General features: G+C 39.4%; 1 long non-coding RNA gene across 1 annotated transcript in view; it reads left to right on the top strand.

Moving 5' to 3' along the window:
- LOC311631755 overlaps window positions 1-22,795 on the top strand; it is a 92,768-nt gene extending 69,973 nt beyond the window's left edge. Inside the window, exon 3 of the long non-coding RNA XR_014796649.1 lies at window positions 22,754-22,795. This is a non-coding gene — a long non-coding RNA (uncharacterized lncRNA). The remainder of the gene's footprint in view (window positions 1-22,753) is intronic.
- Window positions 22,796-24,996: the final 2,201 nt, after the last annotated feature.

Below are 24,996 nucleotides of genomic sequence, written 5' to 3'. Positions count from 1 at the left end.
ACTGAAATGAATTTCTAATGAAGGATTTCTTCATTTATTATGAAGGAAAGATGGGTTATCTAAGACTCACTCCATTGGAAAGTAAGTGAAAAGAGTCCAAGAATGACCATGATAATGAGACTTGAGCCAGCAATCGTGGGAGATGAGGACAGACTATAGCAAACACTGTGGGTTTGGGAAAGTTATCCTATGATTACCTCTGGGAATCCCAAGATTACCACAGGCTAAAGGCTGAAGATATTAGGAAATTCTGTGCTAATACTTATTTCTTGCCTGCAGTAGTGTGGATTAATTTCTTCATAGGAAGTAGAGGAATTCTCCCAAATACTGCCACCTAATTTTGAACTTTCCCATTCCTCACTCCAGAATGTTTTTACCCAGCCATTCATATTGTTCAAGTTTAAATAATAATATGGGTTTATGACTATTATGTTACATTTCCGTCTCATGTGTATGTACTGTCTCCAACAAGAGAATTGCCAGGGATCCTGATTACATTTGAATCTTAAATAAACACGAAATACTTTATTAGTATGAGTAGACCTCAAATATTGCACAGCACCTACTTATGCTGAAATATGATTTGTTTTTTTTAAACCTGAGATTCTGATTTTACTGGGATTCTTATATTTTTACTTGCTAAATCTAGCAACCTTACTTGTGGTAGTTGTTCACCCATTCACGTGGCTTCCAGACTTTTCCTAACCTTGTCATCTTCCTCTAGAAGTTCCCATATCTGTCAATAATCTTCTTAAAATAGACTTACAAATGAAGACAGAGGTCCTGGGTCCAGATGCCTTGACATCATGGTGGCATCTTCTGGTCCTAGGGCCCTTTATAAGAGGTGAAGGACCAAGAGCCTGAACCAACAGTGCAGAGATGAGCATTTCTGCCCTAATCTGGAGACTATACATATGCGCCGTAGGCATTATTGGTTATATTTACCCCTTTATTTACGTACTACCCCAGAAAGAAGTAGATATATATATCCTTGAGGGAACAAAATATTTTTCCAGCTCTTGTTGTGTATGAGGCACTATTCTAAACACTATTTCTGCAGTTTCTCATTTAAGCATCACAGCAGTCCTATTGATGATTCTTTGAGGAAGATATTATTAATCTTCTTTTTTGTAGTCTCAGCATTACTAAGTAGCGTGTACAAGGTTACAGAGTGTTATAGACTGAATCAAATTCTTGTTGAGGTTCTCAACCCCCCAATGTGAGCGGTATTATAATGTGAGGTCATGAGACTGTAGTCCTCATGATGGGATTAGTACTATATAGGGAGAGACACTAGAAAAAAGAAAAATAATTAAAATTTTAAAAAGGAGTAGAGATTCTACATTGGATCCCAGGTTTCCTTCCCTATTCCTTATTCCCAGAGTTCCCTTGTTCTGCCTAGCATCCACCTTAGAATTTATGGACTGTCTGCCTAGATATGGTTTCCTCTCTCTTGCATGAAATGCTTCTGACATAACTACAAGAACTCTGGACAAATTCACACCCTCTGTAAACAGTTTGAAATCTCAAGGCATCCATGGAGTTCCTGATGCAGCACGTTGTGCTCTTGTTTGGAAGGGGAGAATTAGATGAGGGCAGACAGAGAAGTCAAGGTTTAGAATCCAGGATGAAGTTGGTGGCGAGAAGGAATTAGGAGTAGGCTTATTGGTTGGCTATAAAGAAAGAACCTGGATGAATTTTAGAAGGAACAGAAGAGTGGACATTTTTTGTTTTGTTGTTCTTGGTGTTTTAAATACAAAAGGGATTGTATGGGTGTAATGGCTAAAGGGGCCCATGGAGAGATGATGTCTGACCTGATAGTCCCTGCAAAGACTATCTGATTAACCTGCCAGATTGAAGGGGCTAGATACCTTTGCCGCCTTTTATATGATAACCTTGAGCCAAGGCAACACTGGTATCACAACATTATTACTTTTTCTTACCTCCAAATGATAAAGACAGTCACAATGCTTATTTCCATTTGAGACTTCAGGGACAAATTCAGTGAGTAAAACCCACTGATGCAGGATAAGATAACAATGGTAGGCTGATCCTTGTTGTTGCCAAGAAAAGGAGCTGTGTTTGCCACCTCAGATTAGCCAAAACACCATAAAAAGCCTAAATTGATTCAGTAATTTCACTTTCCGTCTTGCTGTTTGCCTTCAGCTCAATCTCGTATTTTCTTCTTTCAGAGAATCTGTGTAGCCTCTGTGTCTGCCGAGTCTCTGCCTCATGGTGAGATTCACCAACTAATGTCAGCACCTTGGTCACCTCCAATGCTGAAAGCAAACAGCGGCAAATCATTCTAAGGTCATTTGATGATAAATGCACTATTAATGGGTCAGGAAGACAAATGGAGTCAAACTGCAAATCCATGTGATTTCATAAGAGTTATTGTCAGGGTGAGGTTAGTTCGGTTTCAACATGATATATAGAGAGTATAATTTTTATGACATAAACATTTGTACTCCATACAATTGAGTTGCAGTAACAGGCACCCAGGGGTAATGAGGTGAGGCCCCCATTTTGTGAGCTGAAACTTTAGAACTAATGTTGTCTTTCTTTCGCTGCTGCACAGCCAATAGACTGTGAGTTGCTGTCACTTCTCCTACAGGGCATGGCCTTCTGTCTGAGACTGAGTTCCTGGGAAAACGAGAAAGCTCATTCTGGCCATACTCATTTGTGTCCTATAGTAAATTTTCTGGCTAAAGCAGTGGCTTTCAGATCCCATGGTTTGTTTGTTTTCCCTTTTTATGGAATTTATTGGTGTGATACTGGTTAACACAATTAGTTTCGGGTACACAATTGTACAACACATCATCTGTACATTGCATTGTATGTTCATCACCCCCAGTCAAGTCTCTGTTCATTATCATTTATAACCCCTATGTCCTCTCCTCCACCTCTTCCCACCCCTCACTCCCTGACAATCACCCCACTGTTGTCTATATCCATGAGTTCTTTATCTAATATTTTCTTTTTCACTCAATCCCTCCACTCGCCTCCATCCAGCCCCTCTCCCAATGCTGTCAGCATGCTCTCTATCGAAGAGTCTGTTCTGTTTGCTTGTTAGTGCATGTTGTTCAATAGATTCCACATATGAGTGAAATCATATGGTACTATGACGGGCTTATTTCACTTAGCATTATCCTATAAGCACCATTCTTCAAAGGCATGTTTAAGGGCACTTTTTAAAAAAAAAATGAAGAAAAGGTCTTCTGATTTATTCTTTAATTTTAAAATGGATTCCACCAATTTAAAAAAAGTTTGAAAGCTCCTGATTTGTGGTTTAATTAGATTTTGAGCAGAAAATCCACTGTTAATTAGTGGATGATCACATAAGGATAAGAGAATAAAGCAATAGACACATTGTCTTGGGACCACAGATAACAACAATTGACCCATACACTTTGAGTAGTTCTCATGACAACAAACTGTGTTTTTGTTTGTTTGTTTTTGCATTTGATAACTCCAAAGGGAACCGTAGACAGATCAGCCCAATAAATGGGTTTTGGATTCAGACAAGGCTGCCTTTTACTAGTATTGAGGCCTTGAGTCACTTATTTAACCTGATTCTCCATTTCTTAGTTTTAAAGGGGGCATTCATGCCTACCTCATAGGGGTGATACAGGAATAGAGTGACAGGTATGAGTCACAAAAAGAGTAGTTGTTTGTTTTTACTCCTTTTATTTATTCCTGTTCTCATCTAGTTATCACATAAAGACCAATTTCTCCTGATTGGCTAACAAGTCAAGTTTCCAGGCCACCATCTATCCCGTTCCTTACAGAAAGAAGGAAAGACATATTTTGAGCCCAGTCTCAACATGATCGTCATGAAAACAAGGGTTTATGAACAAAGGAGATGTGCATTGTGCTGAATTCCTAATTCGTTGCCTTGGGGCTTACCCCAGGTTGCTATGTGATGTAAGTGTGCTGGGCTCCTCCCAGAAAAAAGGTCTGTGCCCAAGCCCAATTCTTGCAGATCTGCAGTGCCCAAGTTTTCCATGTGCTGTGCTGGGAGGCTGGAATTTCTTAGAACTGTCCTAAATCATCGGTGCCTTACCTCAGACCTCTTAATAACCCAGCCTAAATGTTAATGACACCCATGCAATGTTGCTCTCATGTTTGTTGCATGAAATAGAAGAGAATAGGGCCCTTGGCTGGAGCACAGAATCACATGATCCCCAGCTACCCATGAGCCCAATGATGTCTCTCCACAAGATGATGAGTGAGTAGAGACCATGATAATTATTAGCCTTTTGTCCAAACTCCCCACAGAACCCAGTGACCTTTATTGGTGTTTGCCCTGAGCAATGTACTAAAAAATTGTAGCTGAGATGATAATGCTAAAAACTTCCCTATTTTCAAAAAACTTCCATTCTAAAATAGGGGCTGTAACAAATGTTTTCTCAACCCTAAGACTATATTCATTGACTAAAATGTACCTTGAATGCTTATAGGTAATTAAATGCACTAATAGACACCCTTTCAATTGGAATTGGTGAAATTTGAGTAAAAAATATTTGAATTTTTACTTAATTTTTTGTTTTTAGTTTAAAACTACTTGGTAAGTCAAATGAAAACACCAATCATATATTAGGGAGACATGTTTGATCCTCCTAATTAGATAGCAGTGCTATAAATACTTTAGCAAAAATGTATACATGAATAAACAATTAAATGATTGTACCTATTAAACATAATATGTCAAATCTATAAATTTAAAATAAATATAACTTCATAACAGTCTATAATTCAGAGACTGAAAAAAATCAAAACATGCCTTTTCTCCCATGAGTTTAAAATTTTCCCAAATCGTGGTTTTTCATGAAGACACATTCTTCTGAGCAAGGCATTTAATGCAGAAAATGACTTCAGCTTGGCAATTTGTAATTATTTTATCAATATACTTTTTATTGTGATAAATAGTATTTATAATAATAATATTTCTTTAAATGTTATATTCATTTACATCATTATTATATTCAGGCAGCTTGATGTCTTCCAATAAATAGTGACTAGCTACTAAGTTCCACATAAGTCTAGACAATTTCCTTGTAAAGCTAAAGATCAGTCATTGCCCCGACCTGCCAGAGTGTTAAGTCTAACAGGGCAGGCAAAAATCATACAACTGCTCATTCACTTTGATGTGTGGGAAAGAAGGATTAACATGTGATAAGATAGAGTGTCACAGGGAGCCAAACCAGTTTGGCTCAGTTTCTGGTCAAGGGCATGTACCTTGGTTGCAGGCACATCCCTAGTAGGGGGCGTGTAAGAGGCAGCTAATTGATGACTCTCATCGATGTTTCTAACTATCCCTTTCTCTTCCTCTCTGTAAAAAAAAAAAAAAAAAAAAAAAAAAAAAAAAGAATGTCACAGAGAGTCTTCACCTGTCTAGGACTCACCTATAATCTATAATGAGGGTTTACAAGGCTGAGGCCCAGGAGATTGATGGAAGAAAGGCACCAGGAGTAAAGGAAGGACCACGGCATGCAGAATGGAGAACTGGGAAGAGGAGGAGAGGAGGCAGGATGAGAGGGAAGTAGTTATTAGCATCATGCCAAGGGAGCTTTAGGAAAGGGAAATAAAAATTCATCATAACTTGTTGAAAGAGGGCAACTAGAAAAACCAATTTTAAACAGAGGATAATATAGGACACAGATGTCTGGTTAAGAAAGTAAAAGGAATTCCTGGCAGGGAAACTGCTTGAATAAAGGCAGGGAGTAAGGGATCTGCAGAAGTTAACATATGGGAACACAGGGAAACCCACAGCAGGCTGGGGGAAGTTTAGAGCCAGAGGAAGAAAAGATTGCATGGAACCAGATGGTGGCAGGCTTCCTATTCCACACGGAGGAATTTGAATGCTGTCCCCAGGGCAATGGGGAGCCGCAGATGATCAGATGTATTTTAGAGAGGCTGTTCTCTCAATATGGGATGGAGGTTAGAAGAAGTGTTAGCAGGGAGTAGCAGTCACACTCCAGAGTGTAAATCACAAGGGCTTGTACTGGGAACACTGGGTGTAAGATAAATGGGCAGCAATAGATTTGAGAGCGATTTTATGTATAAATTGCCAAAACTTAATCACAACTTGTACTAAAAGGAGGGATGACATTGTTTTAGCTTTGTGTTGTACTGTTTTGCTTCCTGGGAGATGTTGACTTGGAAGAAATAAGGCTTTTTCCAAAGTTAGCCTCTCTGTCCTCCTAAAAGGCCAGTTTGGAGAGCTAGAGCCAGTTGGTTCTCATTGGCTGTGACCCTTACCAGCCTTTGTGTGCTCACATTTTAGGGTCAGAATGCTGGAGAAGCATTCTGGAACTGGGCGAAGCCAAGCTGCGGTTGCTATGGGTAACTGACTGGGCTTGTGTCACGTGTTAGGGACAACTGAGCACGGAGATGGCAACATAGATGGTGGTCAAGGACAGTGGCGCTTCTATGGGAGCTTCTGACATCACGCCCGAGGATCACAGGTAGGAAAGAATAGCTCAACAGCCTGGGCATTCCTCTCTGAGCATCAATGGGCCCACAGCTGTACCTTCAGATTCCAGTCTGTGTTCTCTCCTGGTAGTAGCTACTGAATTTTGCAACCCAAACTTAACAGTGTATCTACATTGACATGCCTCTATTTGCTGCCAAATGTTCTCAATGTTTTTCATTGTCTAATGCAATACTGAATTTATTTACTTTTCATTTTCTTCTGAGACGAAAACTGCCAAGTGTAATTTACATGTTCTCTGAAAAGCTGGCACTACTTAAATACCCTGAGAACATACTGTATTGGATCCTTTTCTTTAACAAAAATTAGGGAATTATCTCTCAGAATGTTCATACAAACTGAAAGAGAGAATTCAGCTGGAAAAGATGCTACTTAAAAACAGTAGAGGAGATACTTTCTTCTCATCAGCTCATGATACCATCTCTAATGTTACATTCAAAGTTAGTGAACAGAGACATAATGAATGAAGAGTAAGGAAAGATGTGAGGAAAGGAATGCGAGAGGTATCCCATAGGAACCCCTCCGGGAGACCATTTAGAAAGAACGTGTGATTAGGGGAGACTTTTATCTCATGTGGTATGATAATTATTTGTTTGGATGTAACATGTTAAAGTGTAGATCTTTGGTGGGGAAGGGCTAGGTCTCTTTCATCTTTCAATTCCATTCACAATTCAGTGGGTCTGAATAAATAATAAAGAAATGAATGAATAAGTGATTTAACAAGCAGCAAATGAAACCGACACAAAATACAAGTAATATAAAACACTTGAAACTGAAAAATTGTGGGAGCTGGCTTAGCCCTGGGGCAAATCCCTTCCCCCCCTTGTTCTCCTCCACCTGGTTTGCACCCCGCCCCAGGCCTTTTACATTGAAGTTTGCTTCTGGCAGGAGGCCAATTGTAGTACCAATTCTAGATTACCCTCAGAGAAGCTGCCTTCCCATTCTACTATCTTAGAGCCAGCCCTTTGGGTTCCTACCCAAAAGATGCCCCCAAACACAATTTTCTATTTTAGTATCTTGTTTGTTTCTAGCATTTTATTTCTTTTTTCCCCTTTTTCTTTCTTTAAAATTTTGTTGTTAAACCTCACCTGAGAATATTTTTAAATTGATTTTTAGAGAGAAAGGGAGGGAGGGAGAGAGAGAGAGATCAAAATATCCATGTGAGAGAGAGACATCAATTGGTTGCCTCCAGAATGTGCCTTGACGTAGGCTGGGGATCAAACCTGCAAAATTTTGTTTAAAATTTTGCTTCCTGGTTTTTTTTTTTTAATTTGTTTTTTTGTTTTGTTTTGTTTTGTTTTTTTAATATTGTCTGTTCTCCTTACATACTTGGGGATCCCGAGTGTTTCTGTAAGATGCTGTGCTAGAACTCCTGCTTGAATTGTTTGATTGCTGCTGTGTGAGGCAGGAGCAGTATTGAAGTGAACGGGCATAGAGCTCAATATATGATGCAAATGCCCTAAATGTCAAAATGAGAAGTGATGTTGTTTTTTTCAGGCATTAACATCCCTAGTTCTTTGCAGTCATTTTATTCCATTTCCTCCTAGAGGACCTGTATTTTGTTGATTTGTTTTCAGCCAAATGCCAAGGAGCCTGTGCTCTGTGGGAGCCCTGGCAGGGATGATGGGGTTGCTGGCTAATGCTCAGTAAAAGGTCTGCACACATGACCTTTGGTACAGCTCTGCTGTACCTGTCATCTTTAAGCCAAAGCTCCTCTAGGATTTCTGCAGCACATATATCCCTCCTAACACATTGCAGGCTGTGCTTATTCGGCCTGTTGTATATGTCAACAGTCCAACTGTTCTTAATCTTCAACCCTTTCATTGTAATCGCTTACATTGGTGGCCTCTCCAGCGTCCTCCTTTCCCTTGGCTAATATTGTTTACTATTTAGTTTATTCCTGTACTTCTTTTTCCATGGGGCCTTCAGAAGAAAGGGGAAGCCATGTATGCTCTGGCGTTCTTCTTGAACCTGGAGTCCTTGTAAAATGTTCTGTTACTGCAGTTGTAAAGTTAATCCCTGTGACTGGTGGGAGGTGAGGCTCTTTGTTCCTATTCCTAGTCCCTATGTAAACATCCTCAGGCTGAATGTGTACCCACCCCTCTCACTGAGGGCCTTCATTTCCCCTCTTGGCATGTTACATGAGTGGACCTTACCAGGTACATCTGGTTTCATTTCCTTCAAGTGTATGTGGTTGAAATTTTTGACAGTTGTTTCACCATATTATCAAATAAATCCTTCAGGAGAGTTTTCTGGGAAGTATGGCAGAGTGGCTTCGAAGAGCTCACCAAATGAAACTCTTGTAATTATGACATGCTGGAATTGGTTCCTGGCACTACACCATGTGGCTTCTAGTACCACCCCACCCAGAATCTTAGAAAGGGCCAGGCTTGACAATAGGAATCCATATTTAATAGTAACAGACAAATAGCAATGAAAACTAAGATATTCATATGCAGTTATTGGTAAAAGACTCAACCAGGACAGCTTACACTCTTTTTATTGGTTATATTTGTCACAGTAAAAGGAGACACGAAGGAATGAAATAAAACATTCCACTATGGTCTGGCTGCTACCAGGTAAAGTCCATGGCCCTGCAGCCTGGGCATTGCCTGAGAGCTTGCTAGAAACGTAAATTCTTAGACCCCTCCCCAGAACTGCTGAGTCAGAGTCAGCAGGGATGGAGCCCTGAAATAGGTGTTTCACAGGCTCTCTGGGTGATTTTGATGCACTGTGAATGGTGTTTGATAAGACTGCTTTAAAGTTTGTGGATATTCCCATGTAAGTTGTAAGAATTTTGCCTCCATCTTATGAAGTAGAGATGCTTGACCATTTTCCAAGGGAATAAAAGAGGATACAGAGACATGTGTAAGGTAAAAGTCCTTTTCATTGACCCCTTCCCAGAATTTTCTAACCAGTACCTACCTAGTTATGTGGAATTCCCACTCTCATGTTTTGATTTCCTCTCATTGTTATAAGATTTTTGTTTGTTTACATTCTGGTAGGGAGAGTGTATATCAAGGAATTGGTTGAGAAAACAGGATCAATTAGCTGGGGGTGGAAGAGGGATAACTCTATATGAATATTGTTTAGATGGAGCATAATGGTTCTTCATAGTCAGGAACTTGCCCACATCCCTCCTGATCCCCAAAGTAACTATTTTTATGTACTGTAGAAATTCTGGATTAACCACATTTCTGCTAGAATAATTAAAAATAAACAAACAAGTTTTAGGATTTTCTCCTCTGTGTCAGCTCCTTTGAGATGCCTAAATATGGAGACGGGCCAGTTGAGTATCTATCTATGTGTTGCTGAATTGCAAGTTATTTGTGCAAAGACCAGCACATTTCCCACTTTGACCTACTTTAGAAAGAAGTAACTCCTAAAAATAAATAAATAAATAAATAAATAAAGATAAAAAAAATAAAAAAAGCTTGCTAGGAAAATGAGCTAATCCTACAGTTGCATTAAAAGGCCAGAGGAGGGAATGTTTAGGACTCAAACAATGCCACTGAGGGAGTTCGTGTTTCCTGAGGAGAACTGAGCCAGGAGGAGGCAGGCAGAGGGTCAGCAATCCTATAATCAAGGCTGTCAGAAGGGGTCATTGGATTCAGTTATGCGTTCCCAAAACATGCCTTAAGCATCTATATCCTCATATCATGGTAACATTAAAAGCAAACATATTGAGGGCTTGCTGTAGGCCACATGGTCTGAGCTTGGCATGTATGTCACGATTCTGTGATTCTCTGTGGCTTCAGAGCTTGACAACTTACCCAGGGCACACAAGTGGTAAAGGTTGGTCTTGCATTTGTATCCTTTTGGTCTGATTCCAGATTCCATGTAAACTAACGCACTGCAGGAGTTCGAAAATTTTGATGGTGAGTTTAGACTTTAGATCACTTGGGGCAGTGGTCAGTAAACTCATTAGTCAGGAGAGCCAACTATCAACAGTACGATTGAAATTTCTTTTGAGAGCCAATTTTTTAAAACTTATTCTAATGCCACTTCTTCAATATAGACTCGCCCAGGCCGTGGTATTTTGTGGAAGAGCCACACTCAAGGGGCCAAAGAGCCTCATGTGGCTCTCGAGCTGCAGTTTGCCAGCCACGGGCCTAGGGGCGTTTTCATCATCTCAGTATCATTCCTTTGTACCTGTGAACCACTTGGGGATCTTGTAAATTCTGTTCAGTGGGCCTGGGGTGGGGCCTAAGAACCTGCATCTTAACCTCTCATGCTGCTGATGGTGACATGCATGCCAAGCTCAGACCATGTGGCCTGCAAGGCCCAAGCTTCGAGAAAGTAGCAAGAGTAAACAATAAATCCTGTCCAATGGAGCTGCATGCACTCCAGCAGGTCGAGTCTACCACTCCTTGCTTTGATTGGCTGGACACTTCCAGAGTCTGCGTATGACCCTTCAGGGGTCAGCTCACTTAACTAAGGAGCTGCATACGCTGTTTCATCAACTTGGCCCCAGTTGATGGAGTTACGAGAAGGAATCTCGTTGTCTCTCCCTGATTTCTTCCCTGCTCTGGAGCAGCCTGTGAAATAGGCCCTTTATGCCAGCGGTTACAGATTACGCATTGATTTAGCTAACCGAGTGCAATTATAAGACCTCAGAGGGGACCTAACAGGTTGCGAGGTCTGTGGGATGCTGAAAATCTCTGCCCAAATGCAGCAATTATGCAGGCCTTGGTGGTCTCCTTATGCAACCCTAGGTAAAAAAGCCATCAATCCTCGTGATATTAAATGCAAAATCTGGCTAGTGACTCTTGGTGTCCTCTCCAAAGGCTTTCTAGCTCTTTTAGATTTTATTTCTGAGCTCACGGGAGAAAGCTTAACGGTGTAATTAATTCAATAGGCTGCACGTGTCCGAGAGGTTATACCACCCCCGCCTACCCCCTTCACCCCGTGTGCGCCTGAGGATGGAGACACTGCCTTTTCCTGGGCTGTCTCGGCCGCTGCTGCTCTGACTTCATTCTCTGGTAAGCCCTCCTGGCATTTATGTTGTACCGATAAGGATTGGAAAAATGAAACGATGGGAGTGTCAGCTGATCCCTGGGACCTGCTCTCTCTGCAGGCAAAGCTCTGAGAGTGACACCACTGGACAGATAACCCCTGTTGTGTCTTGGCTGGCCCCCGCAGGAGGACAAAAACAACAGGGAGGCTTATCTGTGGAGTGGAGACAAGAAATGGGGCACGGTGGGTTTGTCTGCGGGCTTGTAGCACGTGAGGAGGTTATCTGTACGGAGAAGAAGACAGGATGAGATACAGGCCTGTGGTGGCCTGTGCCAGGGAGGGAGTGGGAAGCTGAAACCTCATTAGCTCTGCAGTCAGTTTGCTTTTGCCTGCATTATTGCGCTCTTGGGTTTATCCTCAGCGTCAAGGTCTTTCTTTGTTATCCTTCTGCCACTCACTGTGTCAGCTGAATATGCTTCCTTTGCTTGTCCCGTCACTTCAGGAGCCCTCGTCTGCCCCAGTGGCTTTTCAGCCCGCTGTCCTCTGTGTCACCCAGAATGCCTTTCTGAGGTTTCCCGTGGCTCCAGAGACATTTTAGGGGCTTTGTTACCTCTTTTCATACACTCATTCTTCTGCCAATTTTTTTTTGTTTTCTTCCCACCCAGCCCCCCATTTTCCTTCACAAGGCTAGAAATCAAAGGGAAAATATTTTATTTACTTCTAACAAGGAATATAGAGGAGCAGCATTTAATTCAGTAGCTGCAGTTGTTTACAAATATTGTACCATCTTGCATCTGGTCAGGGGTGCCCCTTTCTCTTTAGCTTTCCCACCAGCTAATGGGTGTGGTCCCCAGTAGGTGAAAGGTGCTATATCAAGCACAGGATGTGAAACATCTCCATTGTTCTATCAGACTCAGATAACCATTACTTATGCTGGTCTTCTTATACATGGTCCTTTGTGGATCCGAATGAGAGTTTCTTGGTGTGTATCCAGGAGTGGAATTGTGCCCTAGAGTTCAGAATCCTCAGTCCCAATGAACAATGCCAGATGTTTTTTTCCCCTGAGAATTTTGGTATCGGTCAGTCCACATTCCCATTATGAGTGCGAGAAGTATCACATTTCCTTACATACAACCCTGATAGCATTTGGTATCATTTCAGTTGTCTAATCTTTGTCCATCTGTAAGGGTATAAATTGGTATCTCTCTTGAATATTATTCTATTCCTTTTACTTTTCAATTCCTTTAATTTTGTACTGAAAAACAATAAGCATTCAGGAAAATACAATAAGCAGACAGCTAAAGTTTTAGAAAGAAAACATACCCTATGTAACCAACTAGGTTGACAAAGTCTCATTTTTGTTTTATTTTGCATTTCTGACTATTGCTAATGTTATATTTCTTTATATTCAGTGACCATTTGGATTCTTGTTTCATGTCATTCCCCATTGTTCTATTGCATTTATTTTTAAAAATCATGCTGATGTACAAGAGTTTCTTTTACATCCCAAAAGTCAATCTCTTGTTTTTACACGTTACAAATGTCTCCTGCTGGCCTGCTTTGGGCCTTTAGGTGTATTTAATATTTATTGGGGCTGTACTAGAGAAAAATGGGAAACATTTGTGTTTCAAAAGTAGCATGTGGCAGTAAACAGCCCAGGGCCGGGTCTTTAAAGCAGAACATGTTTTACCCCATCAAATCACCACAGTGCAGGTGCCAGGTAGCAAATGGAAATGATAGAGGCCCTTATTTAGTCATCAAAGTAACACAATAAAAGGCCATCTCTGTGAATTTTTTCAAAAAATCTGTAGAGAAAAAAAGCATATTCACATTAAAAAACAAACTTCAGCTGATCTAATTCAACAACTATTGGCGTTGCTGTTCCTTTTCATGAAATAAAGTCATATGCTTGGCAAGTATAATTGCTTTGATCCTATTGCTTTGCCCATCTCTTGATTCAGGGGTCTCTGATTGACAGTTTGATGGCTACTAAATGGGTTTTGTTAGCATTAGATCCAAGTAAGTCCACTAAATTAATTGAAAGGGCTGTGTATTTTAGACCACCTGTTCTTCAGCTTAGAACTACAAGCATATCAGAGAGTCTACTGTGGTTAACTTACCCTATTTTTTGAAGCCAAATAATCAATCAAATTTCTAGAATGTAAAAGGGAAATATGGCATTTAGTTGGAAACTGAACAAAGACAAATCTCTTGGATTCCAATGTAACTTTTACTCTGATGCTTCTAGTAAGCCTCCATCCAATAAAAAGCAGTGTCTGTTGACTCAAAAGCTGAGAATGAGCAGAACAATCCCTGTCAGAGAAGGGAGAAATACCTTCCCAGGCTGGAAGGAGCAGTGAGAGAGAGAAAAGGAAAGAAAGAAATGTTAACGATGAGAGAGAATCATCTGTGGGATGCCTCTCCCACAACCCCCACCCCACACTGAGGATCGAGCCCAAAACTGGGGTATGTGCCCTGATCAGGAATTGAACCATGACCTTCTAGTTCATTGGTGGATGCTTAACCACTGAGACATACTGGCTGGGCTAGACTCCCATTTCTTTAAGACATACCCATAACAAAAATGGCACACCTGTCTTCAGAAGTGCCAGCAACATAGGGCTCTAAGAGGTAAAGAGAACTGAGACAGTTAGATAATCTGTATGAGAAAGAACAGTAGGGACCTTGGTTGCCAGAGGTGATTGTTCTAATTTCCTGACATTGCAAGAAGAAAGCAATGTCCAAAAGATAAATAAGGGTTCTCCCCTCCCTCGGACATCTTAATTCCATACAGGCAGAATTAACCTCTTAAGGGAAATAGCAGATGAAATATTACTGGCAAAAATAAATGTTTGTTAAAGGGAATATTTCAATAAAGTTTAGATGCTCAAGTATAGCAGATCCTTGAATAACATCCTATCATTCAATATATTTTGTTTATATATTGAGATTCCATAGGAACTTAAGTCTTATTGATATCAATTAGCCTATGATAAAATTGGTTTCAGGATGTGTTGTTTCACTAAAAGTCAATGAACTTAAACGAGGACTTACTGTAATAGATTCAGAAAATATGCTCTATTGATAGGCATGTTGATAAAGCCTGAAACTTGTTGATTGTCTTCCCTGTATACTGCTCGTTATTTGCTATGACTTTTGACAAGCTCTAGTGCTAAAATTTGAACGCAAAAATTTGAATAGGATGGTAATTCCTCTATAAGGTGAGAGTTAGCGGGCTTTCTGAATTTGGAATGTGGAGCCTGGTACTGTGACCATCTTTGCGTTTTGTTATCTCTTTGAACTCTTCAAATGGGTGGTTGTTAAAATAATTGAGGAGCCAATGTGATTTCTGTGGTAATCAAGGACATGCACTCATCCTGGTGAGAGAATCCTGCTACCTCTACGGAAGAGTCTCCACTCCCATTCAAGATGGAGTTGTGCAGGAATCCAGACTCTCTAGTTCCCTGGTCGGCAAACTGTGGCTTTCGAGCCACATGCCATTCTTTGGCCAGTTGAGAGTGGCTCTTCCACAAAATGCCACAGCCTGAGTGAGTCTATTTTGAAGAAGTGGCCTTAGAAGAAGTTTAAGTTTAAAAAATTTGACTCTCAAAAGAAATGTCAGTAGTTGTACTGTTGATATTTGGCTCTGTTGACTAATGAATTTGCCGACCACTGTTCTAGTTGAAAATGGTTAGATAAGAAGTTAAGGAAGACTTCAATTTCTTTTTAAATTTGTGTTTGTGTTAAAATACATATGACATAAATTGGCCATTTTAACTATTTTGAAGTATACAATTCTCAGTGTTGTGCAACTATCACCACTATTTCCAAAACTTTCCACCACCCAAACAGACACTCTGCACCCCATTAAGCAATGCCTCATTTGCTCTACTCCCTGCCCCTAGAAACCTCTAGTCTCCTCTTGGTCTCTGAATGTTCTTATTCTAGATATTTTATATAACTTGGAGTCATACAGTATTTGTCCTTTTGTGACTGGCTTATGGGAATCTGGGAGTTTATGTATCCTTAAGGCAAGATCATAAAGGTGGACTGTTACTTTTTTTTTTTGTAATCTTTACCCGAGGATATTTTTCTATTTTTTTTTTAATATGAAAGAGAGGGAAAGGGAGATAGAGGAGGAGAGAGGGAAATATTGACGAGAAAGAGATACATCAAATGGCTGCCTCCCGCAGGTGCCTGGACTATTACTTTTGCAATTTTCAGTTTATCAGTAGAGAGAAAAGAGAAGAAAGCATTTTCCTGATCAGTACTTACACACCAAGTACCAGGGCCAGGTGGATTTGCTTAAGTGGATACATTTCTAGAACAGCCATAGTAATTGCAGTCAACTCATGATTAACTTTTCACCTACCTCTCTATTCTCCAAAATCCTATTGCTAACCAATCCACAGCATCGGTACCCCCAATAAGCCCTTGAAGGATGTCATTCTTTTTTTTTTCTCCTTTTTTTATTGTTTAAAGTATTACATATATAGTACATATATCTCCTTCCCCCCACCATTGACCTTGCCCCAGTCTCCCCTGACCCGTCGCATGCCCTCATCCCACCCCCTGCCTGTCTTGTTTTTTAAAAATATATATTTTATTGATTTTTTACAGAGAAGAAAGGAGAGGGATAGAGAGTCAGAAACACCGATGAGAGAGAGACCTCTATCAGCTGCCTCCTACACACACCCTTGACCAGAATCGAACCTGGGACCCTTGAGTCCACAGGCCTTCGCTTTATCCACTGAGCCAAACCGGCCAGGGCAGGATGTCATTCTTACCTGCAACTAATTCTGATAGCAAATGCCACATTAGTAAGAGCTCAGTCACAGATAAAGAAACACCTTTGGTAGGCATGGAATGCAATTCATGGAATGAAAGGCTTACAAAACTGTGGGCAGAGCCAGGGCAACAGTCCCCAGACTTGGCCTCTGGGGCTAACTCCCAGAACAATGCAAAGCACCAGCTCCTAAAGAAAACTGCTCTGCCTTGGCCTGGAAGCTGGGAATCCCTAAAGCAACTAAAGGGACAAACTATAGTTTAAAATCTCCGGAACAGAAAGCTATTTCCATTGCTTTTAGAACTATATCACCTTATTTGTGTCCACTTACCAGAAATTGCAACAGACTGTGCTACCTTCTGGGCCAGGAGAGTCCCATTGTCACTAGTCCCTACAGTTTCCGAATTCCTTTCAGAGGGAATTGGTCTGTATGTAGCTGTCTATTTGGTGTGTCCATGGAAGCAGGTGAGCTCAGGAGCCTCCTATATCCCCATGTTGAGCTGGAATTTCCAAATAAATGGACTTTGGTTTTTGTTTTCCTTTAGGCTTCAACAATATGTGTTTGCGGAAGACTTTACTATATATTTCAAGATCTTCTTTACTTATTTCACCATAAAACAAGGGCTAAAGGCACTATAGAGAGGCGGGTTTAATTATTTGAGGGAAAAGTGTGACAATAATAAATTCAGATGAAGCCAGGGAAGATTTTATCTATGTGAAGGCGATTTGCCTCTTGAATAACCTTTGAAAATCATCTGATGTGTGTTTCAAAGTTTAGATATTTTATAGGAAACTAGAGCTGATGGCTGAAAAAAAAAAACCAAAAAAAAAAAAAACACCCAAAAACCAAACACACCCAATCCCAAACAGTTTAGGCAAATGAAAAGAGAAACAAAGAATATCTGTTACTCGGGAAACAACAATTATAATTTGATCACTTCTTACTCGAATATCCAGCATAAAGCTGTCTTTATAATATTGAAAAAGTGTGTTAATGTTCATGATTATTTATATTTACCAACTAAATATCTTTTTCTTGCTTGTCTACTAATAAACTGGGTTATGACTTACATGAGTGACTTTAAAACAAAATGGCACCAATAGACTTGCTGATGCAGGATTGCCACAACCTTCAACTTGGGATGGGCGGGGAGAAAGTCAACAACTTCCCTTCCCCTCTTGTGAACAATATTTTACTTGTAATTATTATTTTAATCAGTTTTTGTCCACATTTACTACTTTCTTTGCTTTTTATTCCCCTTTGTATCTGTCACCTCCGATCACATCCTTTCTGAACTTTCAGTATTTTATTTCTAGAAGCATTTAGTACAAGGTATAACATATTTGTGCTCTTTTCCATATTTTCGACCCTCTCAGTGAATTTCTTGAAAAATATTAAACATTTTATTTTTGAGCTGGATAATCCTAGTATCTATAATTTTTAGGCTCTGATTGTGAGGTATTTTATTTTTCTGGTGGCTACCTTATGTGTTGTGTTTCCTGTATTTTGTGATGTTTTCCCCCTGTGAGCTATTACTTTATACATGTGCAGGAGAATTTTTTGAGGCCTGGATTAATGTGGGTTTTTCAGTACAGAACTTTTCATCTGTTTTAGCAAGGTGCCTTGTGGGACTATATATCAGAAAATGATTAGAAATTAAATTTGGTTTAATTGTGTTTGGACCACTCAGACAACTCATTTGCATTTCCGCTTCGGTAAAGTGCCTGTTAACGACCTTTATCCATTTTTCTACTGGATTTCTTATCTCATTCATATTGCCATTCTAACTATTTTAGATAAGAATACCATATTGGGTGGATATGGTACAAATATTTTTCCCAGTATGTCATATATCCATTTTCTCTCCTATAGTTTTCCAGAAATAGAGGTTATTCACATTAACATTTTCAAATGTATTGAGTATTTCTCTATTTTCTTTAAGGACTATGTCTCCTATCTTATAAATATAATTCTTATTTTTTCTAAATGTTTATAATTTCCCCCTGCACATTTAAGTGGTTACCCACAAATATTTGTGTATAAGGTAGAAATTGCAATTTAATTTTCCCCATATGTATAACAGATACAGGTAGCACTGTTCATTGAGTAATCTAGCCATCCACTAATCTGCAGTGTTGGCGTTGACAAGCACTAAGTCTATTGTTATCAGTCTGCTCCTAGACTTCTATTCTATTCCCGTGGGGTAGTTATTTATAATGAAGTCAAATTCACACTGTTCTAATCAATAACCTTTAAAATAAATTAGTCTTTCTATCTTGTCAATAAATCTTTGTCTTATACCCCATCTTGTTATTTTCCTTCAGTATTTGGCCTTTTTTTTTTTTTCCCCCCCCCCCATCATTTGGTTTTCACATTTTCATCAGTTTTAGACTCAAAATGTCAAGTTCTATCAGTCACCCATTGGCTTTTCTCTTGGAATTAGATCAGATCTTGGGGTGATGTTTAGAAACATCTGATGTCTCCTCCCTCCTTCCTGAAATTGCTACATTTGATCTTAAATTATTGAAATTTATGGCTAAAACTGCTAAGTCTGTTGGATGTTGTGGACGCTTTTCAGCAAGCACTTAAAAATAAAACTTTGAAGGAGGAATGGAAATGTGATTATGTATGATTTGCTTAAATTAAAGGAGTCTCCGCTAGGAAACCTTAGGAGACTTCACCATTTCTCTCAGGCTGAATCTTGCTAAAAATAAGCCTCAATTGATTATTTCCAGTCCTGGTTTCCCTGATGCTACATTAAACACTAGAGGGCTAATAAGAGTCTAAAACCAATCTACCCTGTTTCCTCGAAAATAAGACAGTGTCTTATATTAATTTTTGCTCCCAAAGATGTGCTAGATCTTATTTTCAGGGGATGTCTTATTTTTCCCTGAAGAAGAATACGGTACACATTTATTGTTAAATGAAAATAAAGGAAATTTATTACCTGTATACAGTACGGTAGTACGGTAGTTGTCAGCACAAACCAGACAAACTATGAATCCTACAGTATCAAGAATTTACTCATTTATTCAATGACAATCATGTCATCATCATCTGGAACATTATCATAACAATCCAATTCCTAAATTTCTTGTGACTCCATTTCTTTCAGAATCAGTGGACCAAATCTCTCATGTTTAGCCTAGGGGAGCCTTATTTTCAGGGGGATGTCTTATATTTCACTCAGAAGGAAACCTGTAAGTAGGTCTTATTTTCGAAGGATGTCTTATTTTCAGGAAAACACGGTAGTAGTTTCTGCTGCAAGAACTTAGAGTAGGGAAAAATAGTGTAAAGTCAGAAATAGTGTGAAGACATTCAGCAAATAATTCAGTCTTTTGCAGAATTAAAGGAAACATTCCCAAGAAAACTTAACTTTAGATTGAAAATGTTCAATTTCCCTCAGTAGCTTCAGTTCATCGTAGAACATGGATTTTCCCTATTCTATTTGTGACATCAACATAGCTCAGCAAATCTTTGAGGAAAACCTAGTAAACCAGAAGTAATTCTACCTTTTCCTCTTTCTACTTTACAAACATCATATGAATTTAAGCTGCCACTTTCAGAAGTCAAATAGTCCCATTTTCGTGTTATATTTCTAGCCATATTTTGATCTGTGTTTACTGAGTGTCTCATCTTCATCAAGCCCTTCATTAGATGCCAGAATTAGAAAGTTCAGACATAATTTTCTACACTTAAGAGGGTGCAGTCTAATAGATGAAGAAACATTCAACTTTTGGTCCTTAAATATTCAGAATTAAGGAAGAATTATCTCTTGGCATTAGCAAATAGTGACCAACTTATGAGACAGTAAACTCAACATGCACCTAAAATTATTTGAAATATTCTTGAGCAAATAAATCTAACTATCATGTGTTAGGATCTTAAGACACATAAGAGATTTAGTCATGGCCCAAGTTATACTGGGAAGGATGAATATCTAAAGAGATTATTGTAAGATATGATTAATGGAAGCCCTTAACAGATTAGGATGATCCAAGCAAGAAGACATGAGTAGGTGAACTGAGAGTAGGAAAGCATTTAATGAATTCAGTGAGGGAAAAGCTTTCCATGTGAGCACCTCATGGGAGAGGAGGAGAAGGGGGGAGGGAGGTAAGCTGCTAAGGCCACATGGGCCAGACCCAAGTTTTCTGAAAAAGTACACAAGATTCTACTGAATGAAGAGTAGTTGCCTAGAATAAGCATTTTTATGAGGAATGTTTTATAAGAACGTTTTTGTCCACTGATGAATACTTCAAATAGCACTTGACTCACAGAAATATACTAGAACGTTCTGTCTGTGATGAAGGAGAAACAGACTTTTAATCTGTGTTTAGTGTCAAAGAACATTCTGTAGCTGTCTGCTGGTGTGTATGAGCTGTCAGCTCTCATTCCTGTTCCTAGCTCCTTGGGGTCTCCTTTAGATTCTATAACCAGTAGACTGCTCCTGAGCAGCACTAAGTCATGTGCTGGCTGGAGGATCTGTGGGTCCCTTTGCTGTCACTTTCCTATCGATTCTACCAAATACAGGCTTCCTAGTCCAAGGAAGAATGCTTTGATCCCTTGAAGTCCTCAAAGAGACTATGGCACTGAAGTTTCTTTGGTGTAGAGATGACGTAATTGTCCTGGACATAAATAGTATCGCTGGGGTATTAGACTACTGACTGGGTTAGCCATGCGGGCATTAAACTGTCCCTGACACCTCACTTTATGAGTTAACTGGAAAATGAAACAATAGAGACAAGAAAGACAATAGAGACAAGAAAGACTAGTCAGAATGTAAGGAGCAAAATAAGGGTTTTAGAAGATACTCCCCAAAATAACATCTGAGGGGAAAAGTCACACTGATTTAACATGGATGAATTGACAAGACTAAACAGAACCAATTTGTAGCATGCCTTTTGCAGGCTAAGTTCAGACCCCACCACCCCCCCACTGAAATTATTGGCATGGTCTTGCACAATTGCCAGGGATGACAATTATCATATTGATCAAGCAAAAACTCAGCATTTCAAAATGATGAGCTCATTAGACACAGAGAATCTCCTATATACCAGGCAGAGCTTCAAAGACCAGTGGAACAAAATAAAACATACCAACATACTTGTAATGGGAGTCCCTGAAGGAGAAAGTAGAGAAAGGGGGAGAGAAACAGGCATTAAAAAAAAAAATGGCTGAAAATTCCCACAATTTTTGAAAAATATTGATGGTACTGAGACGTTTAGTAAACTCTAAGAAGCATGAACTAAAAAATATTTACAGCTAGCCAGATCAGAGCCAAACTGTTGAAAGGCAAGGATGAGAGCATTTTGAAGGCAGAAAGAGAAAAGTACGCATGAGACAGAGAAACAGATGATTCAAGGCTGGTTTACATTAGAAACAATGGAGTTCATAAGATACTATTGTAACATACTCAAAGCTCTGAAAGAAAAAAAAATGCACTTCAATAGTGACGAAATAAACATTCCCAGATAAACATAGATGGAAACGATTGTTGCTACAGGATCTGGCCTAAAAAATAGTAGAAAAAGTTATTCGGCTGAAAGTGACACCAGATGGTAATTTGTATCTATAAGTAATAATGAAAAGAGCTAGAAAATTAGAAACTGGAATGTATGTGAATGATTATGAAAGCCTATATAAAAATAATTTATCATTTTCTTTCTTTAAAAAAGAGGCGTTAGATAGTATAAAGAAATAATTATAACATTGTATTATTGGTGTATAGAACATACAGATATAATACATGACAATGAAAAGAAACAAAATATCTGGGTTTTTGAAGTCAATTATAGTGAATTATAATGCATCTTGTATTAGCAACCAGTAAGGAAATAGGTACAAATAACATAGTAAAAGTCAACAAAGAAATGTGTCACACTAAATATCTATAATAATAAAAGGGCCATAAAAAGACATGAGACAAAAGGACAAATAGTAAAATGGCAATTGTAAATCCAACTGCATTAAATGTAAATGCCATAAACATCCTACACAAAAGGGATTGTTACATTGAATAAAAATAACAAGTCCCAAATAGATGCTGTCTAAAAGAGATACACCGTATATTTAAAAACATAAATTGGTTGGTGGAAAAGATATATCATGAAAAGTAACTGAGAGAGAGCTAAAGTGGCTAGACTAACATCACCATTCCAAGATCTAGTATCCTTCAACAGGGAAGGGTTAAAACAATCAAGTGTCCTTCAACAGGGGAATGGTTAAACTGGGGTATTCCTATGCCATGGAATACTATTCGGCAAAAAAAGGGAAAAAACCTATTAACACTTGTAATAACTTGGATGGATCTCAGTGTTATTATGATAAATGAAAAAGTCAATCTTAAAGGATTACTATTATGGGATGAATTGTTGTCCCCCTCAAACGCATGTTATAGTCCCAAATCCTAGTATCAGAATGTAACCGTATTTGGAAATAGATCTTTAAAGACACTATTAAGATAAAATGAGGCCATTAAGGTGGAGCTCTAATCAGATGCTACTGATGGTCCTTCTAGGAATTGGAAGAGAAATCTGGGATGTGTTTGCACAGAGAGATAATCAGATGAGGACACAGAGAGGAGAGCAGTCTCAGGAAGAACCAGCCCTGCCAACACTTCATCTCAGACTTCCAGCCTCCAGAACCGTGAGTCAATATGTTTCTATTGTTTTAGCCACCCAGTCTCTGGTGTTTTGTTATGGCATCTCTAGCAAACTAATACAGGTACATGCTACATGATTCTACTCATATAACATCTTTGAAATGACAACATTTTAGAGATGGAGAAAAATATCAGTGGCTACCAGGTATTAAGGTGGGGTAAGGTAATAAGATGGTTGTGCCTACAAAGGGAAAGCATGAGAGATCCTTGCAATGGAACTTTTCTCTGTATTATCTGTATTTTTATCTGTATTATCCACTTACATATGTAACAAAATAAGGGTGACACATGTATACACATAGCAGGAGTGCCTGTGAAACTGAAGAACTCTGAACAAGGTAAGTGGATGCTATCCATGTCAGTTTCCTGGTTTGTGCTTTTGTGCTATGCTTATGCCGGATGCTAACGCTGTGGGAAACTGGGTCAAGGGTCTGCATATTCTCAGCAAGTTATTTCTTTTCCCTGCGTCTCAGTATACAAGTGGCTCAACATGAAAAGTTAAAAAGGATAGAAATATGCGGAAGCCTAGCATTATGTTATTTCCCTCTAGAGATGATTTGCATGTATTTCTGTGTATTTTTTGTGTATCGACCGTGGTCACATCCATCTACACATGTGACAAAATAATGGTGAACATAACTACACACATGCCTACACACACCAGGAGTGCATGTAAAACTGCAGGACTCTGAACAAGGTAAGTGGATTCTATTGATGTCAGTTTCCTGGTTGTGATTCTGTGCTATGCTCACGCAAGATGTTAACACGGGGGAAACTGTGCCAAAGGCGTGTGCAATCTCACCGAGTTATTTCTTACCACTGCGTCACAGTTGCAGCATACAATTAGGTAAATCAAGTTAAAAAGAAGGATGGAAATACGCTGAAGCCTTGCATTATGTCACTTTCCTCTAGAAATGATTTGAACTTATTTCTGGCAAGTGCCCTAAGACCACTCAATCAATGATTGCCGTAGTTTAATTTCAGGATTGAAGTGAGCCAGAGTGGAGATCTAGTTCATGTGAAATCTTTTATTTCCAGCTTCCCCTTCCTAGGGCATAGCCCCTGGTTATTATAATCAAGTGGTTGGTAAACAGCCCACTGCATGGTCTTGTAGTAAAGTTTTGTTGGGACACAGGGACATCCATTTAAGAATTGTATACAGCTACTTTCGTGGAACAGCAGTAGAGTTGAGTATGGCTGCAAAAGGCAAACCATATTGGCTTGTCAGCCCTTTACAGAGAAAGTTTTCCTCTTCTTGAAGAAGAAGCTTGAAGATTTTGAAAGGCTAGGAATCCAATTTTTATTCCCCTCAACCCATGAGGCTGCTAAATGCATTTCTTAGTTCCTCAATTTCTCTATCTTCTGAATTCAGTAAAAGTACCTTGGAGGAAAGTGGCCTCAAATGGAAGTTTTACCTCCCTAAATTGTCATTTTTTTAAATTCTTTTTTTTTTTTGTAGTTTTTTTAATAGCCTTGTTATCAACAGTGTCTTTTAGCAGGCTGCATTTCCTGTGATTCCATTGATCCCAGCAAGAGGGTGGGTCTGCTTAGCTTTGCCTGCCATTATCAGAAGCAAAAGTCACTAAGGCCCCCAGGGACAGTTTTCAGAGGGCCTGATCAAAGTGAAACTTCTCTGTTAACCATGCAAGCATGACTTGTCAAGATGACTATTTAGGTCATCCCCACCTAAAACATCCAAATGGCCAGTTTCACCATTTCCTTGGGAATGCATGATGAATTCCCAGGGAATGTATGAGACTGACGGGCCATGTGAATAATCCGAGAATCATTAAGCCAGAAACAGCCATTGGAAATCCCCATTATCTATAGGCCTCATAGAGTAACCAGAGAGAGCAGGGTCAGGCACCTTCAGCTTTGCAGGTTATTAAAGAGGAAAATGAAAAGGACCCTGAGAGAGGTGGCTTTGATAAGCTTCAAAGAGGCACTTGAAAGAAATGGGAAGCATGAGGAGTGGGTGGGTGAGAAGAGGTTTTGCAATCAGGAAGAGAAGCGGTTAGAAATCCAGGAATAGGGAACTCCAGCAGAGAAACGTGCGTGAAAGGAGCCAAAGCCTCCTACTGAATGCAAAGAATTTGTTT

Source organism: Pipistrellus hanaki (genome assembly GCF_964339955.1).
Source record: "Pipistrellus hanaki genome assembly, chromosome: 13".
Classification (NCBI taxonomy): Eukaryota; Metazoa; Chordata; class Mammalia; order Chiroptera; family Vespertilionidae; genus Pipistrellus; species Pipistrellus hanaki.
This window is presented reverse-complemented; position numbering and strand designations above follow the sequence as displayed.